The sequence below is a fragment of the Cebus imitator genome, unplaced genomic scaffold (genome assembly GCF_001604975.1).
Source record: "Cebus imitator isolate Cc_AM_T3 unplaced genomic scaffold, Cebus_imitator-1.0 Scaffold458, whole genome shotgun sequence".
Lineage (NCBI taxonomy): Eukaryota > Metazoa > Chordata > Mammalia > Primates > Cebidae > Cebus > Cebus imitator.
In genome coordinates this window covers 861,982-865,521 of record NW_016107773.1, presented here as the reverse complement: position 1 = coordinate 865,521, position 3,540 = coordinate 861,982, and the positions used below count along the sequence as shown (strand labels likewise).

The 3,540-nt window shown below is 41.4% G+C and overlaps 1 protein-coding gene across 1 annotated transcript in view; it reads right to left on the bottom strand.

Moving 5' to 3' along the window:
* Positions 1-827: 827 nt before the first annotated feature.
* The window catches only part of PHF6 (PHD finger protein 6), a 66,170-nt gene continuing 63,457 nt past the window's right edge, over positions 828-3,540 (bottom strand). The window contains exon 11 of the mRNA XM_017511974.2: positions 828-1,064. The gene's annotated coding sequence lies outside the window, so the exon portion shown is untranslated. The remainder of the gene's footprint in view (positions 1,065-3,540) is intronic.

Sequence of the window (3,540 nt, the reverse complement as noted above, 5' to 3'; positions counted from 1 at the left end):
GTTTGTACTCTTTCCTTCAGATGGCTCTTTAGTCAAATATCCTGATGACCTTCCCAAGGCTTACTCCTGTTCCATGAGTTTGCTGACCCTAGTTTTGAACCTTCTTCAGACCCTCTGGGAAAAAGCTGCTGTTTCTGCTGGTGTGTTTAACTTTTAAGCAAAATTGGAAAATTATAGAAAAGTTGCTGGGCACAGTGGCTCATTCCTGTAATCCGAGCACTTTGGGAGGCTGAGGCAGGAAGACTGATTGAACTCAGGAGTTCGAGACCAGCCTTGGCAACATGACAAAACCCCATCTCTACAAATAACATAAAAATTAGCTGGGTATGGTGGTGCATGCCTGTGGTTCCAGCTACTTGGGAGGCTGAGGTGGAAGGATGGCTTGAGCCCAGGTAGTTGAGGCTGCAGTGAGTCAAGATCATGCCACTGCACTCCAGGATGGGTGACAGGGCAAGACACTGTCTCAAAAAATAAATAAATAAAAAATTTAAAAGAAAATTATAAAAAAGTTGCAGGAAAAGCACAAATAATTCCTGTATATCCTTCACCAAGATTCACCAACTTGTGACATTTTGCCCCATTTGCTTTATCTTTTCACATATACGCACACATTTTTTTCCTGAACCAGTTAAATTATAGACATAACACCTCATTACTCCTAAATACTTCAGTATACATTTCTAAGAATAAGGGTATTCTCTTATATAGCTACAGTACAACTATTAGAATCAGGAAACTAACTGACACAATATTATGTAATACTCAATCCACATTTACATTTAGCCAATAGTCCCCAAAATGTCCTCCAGAGCAAGATTCCCCCTTACCCCCAAATTAGCATCCAATTCAGGATGAAGCATTACTTTTAGTTGTCATGTCTCTTTAGTCACCTTTGGTCTGGAACAGTTCCTTAGCCTTTCTTTGTTTCTGAGGATATTTTTTTGAGGAGTACAGGCCAGTCTTTCTGTAGAACATCCTTCAATCTGAGGGTCTCAGCTGTTTCTTGGTGATAAGATCAGCACTATTTGCAATAACAAAATGGCAACCATAAAACCTGCAAACAACTGTACAATGATAGGGAAATGGTTACGTAAACTATGATACATCCACAAAATGGACTATTATGTAGCCACTAAGAATGACAGAATATACTCACCTGGAAAGACATTTCCAATTTTTAAGTGAAAAAAGTAGATTATAACTTAATAGATATGAACTTATTTTTATAAAAATAATATATATGCATAGAAATGTCTGAAAGATTTTACAAAACATAGAGTGTGGCCTATGGTTACCAGAATTATGGGAGATTTCAAATTTTTACTTATCTGTATTTTATAATTTATGTGTAATCAACATCAATTCACCTGTTAATAGTAAAAAAAAATACATTTAAAAAGAGGCTAGCTTCTTGATTTTATATGTGAAAGATCATGGTGTGGAAAAGGGAATACAAATTACTTTTCTGTTAAAAAAAAAAGAATGAAAAGGACTTACTACCATGAACCAGCTAATTTAACTTACAATCACTTTATCTCCTATACTCCTTAAGACAATACAGTGGTTTAAGGGATATCACCCCTGTTCTGACAGACGGGGGGGTGGCTGAGGCTGAGAGAAGGGGAAGGGTACCCTGTTCAGAGTTACAAGTTATGAGTGGCCAATCTAGGATTCAAACCCAGGTCTTTCAGACCATACCCTTATTTTACTTCATCTCACATTGCTCCTGTGTAGCCCTCCTGGAGGGCAGAACTAGGAGAATAAGCAGGTGGAAGTTGCAAGAAGGTGATTTTTTTTTTTTTTTTTTTTTTTTTGAGACAGGGTCTTGCTCTCTTTCCCAGGCTGGAGTGCAGTGGCGTGATCACAGCTTATTGCAGCCTCAACCTCCCAGGCGTAAGCGATTTTCCCACCTCAGTCTCCCCAGTAGATGAGACTACAGGCACGTGCCACCACGCTCGACTAATTTTTTGTTTTTTTGAGATAGGGTTTCACTTTGTTGCCCAGGCTAGAGTGCAATGGCATGGTCTCAGCTCACTGCAGCCTCAACTCCTGAGCTTAAGCAATCCTTCCACCTCAGCCTACCCAAGTAGTGGGGGCTATAGGAGCATACCACCATGCCTAATTTTTGTATTTCTTGTAGAGACATGGTTTTGCCATGTTGCCCAGGGTAATTTTTAAATTGTTTTGTAGAGATGAGGCCTCACTATGTTGCCCAGCCTGGTCTCAAATTCCTGGGTTCAAACGATCCTCCTGCCTCGGGCTCCCAAAGTGCTGGCATTACAAGCATAAGGAGGTGATTTTTTTCGAACAGCAGAATTGAAGAATTGTGAAATGGGCTGAGCTCTCTGTACCTAGAAATATTGGAGTAGAAGGCAGATGTCATTGAGGGATGTGGCAGAAAGGGCTCCTGGAGAAGAACGGCAGCACTGTTTTTCAGCTGTCTGCTGCCTGACTCCGTCTGGATACAGGGCTTGGAAAGTTGACTAGAATTCTCCATCTTTTGGTCTCACAACCTTTCATCTGGTAATTTTCACAGTGTCATAAGTACGTATGTGTTTCAACTGTTCTTCTCTTGACTAGACATGAATTACATATGTCTACGTATGTATATAAATGCATTTTGGTTTCCCAATGCACCTCAAGCTTTGAGTTGTTTCTGCCATGTGGCATTTTTCATAAGCAACTTGGTTAATCACCTCTATTACCCCTGGATATTGCTGGCCCCAACCTCCCACTTTTCTCTTTTCTTTTCTACCCTTTCACTGCCCTGTAAAGTTCATCCCACCCTTCACTTAGACATTTTACCTTTGCCAAGGAAATACCACAATTTATGTAGATTCCTATTAAATCTCTGCGAGCAGGGAAGGGAGTGGGTAGATAGTCCATGGAGGGTCCCAGCCAGTGGACTTTGCAATCTTGGTTTTATTATTAAGTGTGTTACTTCTATTCTTGGGTCACTTGCAAGAGCAGATTAGCAGAGGACCAAATACAGGTGATTGTTCTTCACCTGTATTTCAGCAGTTGGATTGTCAGGGATATCAAGTAGAGTCAAGACATAAGATAACTGTCTGGGCGCAGTGGCTCATGCCTGTAATACCAGCACTTTGGGAGGCCGAGGTGACAGGACTGCTTGAGCTCAAGAGTTTGAGACCAGCCTGGGCAATTCAGCAAAACCACATTTCTACAAAAATAAAAAAATAAAAATAAAAAAATAAGAAAAACCCAACTGGGCACAGTGGCTCATGCCTGTAATCCCAGCACTTTGGGAGGCCAAGGCAGGAGGATCACAATGTCAGGAGTTTGAGACTAACCTGGCCAAATAGTGAAACCCCATCTCTACTAAAAATACAAAAATTAGCCGGGTGTGGTGGTGCTGTAATCCCAGCTACTCAGGAGGTTGAAGCAGGAGAATTGCTTGAACCCAGGAGGTGCAGGTTGCAGTGAGCCAAGATTGCACCATTGCACTCCAGCCTGGGCGACAGAGTGAAACTCCATCTACAAAAAAGCCAGTTGTGGTGGCAGATACCTGTAGACCTAGCT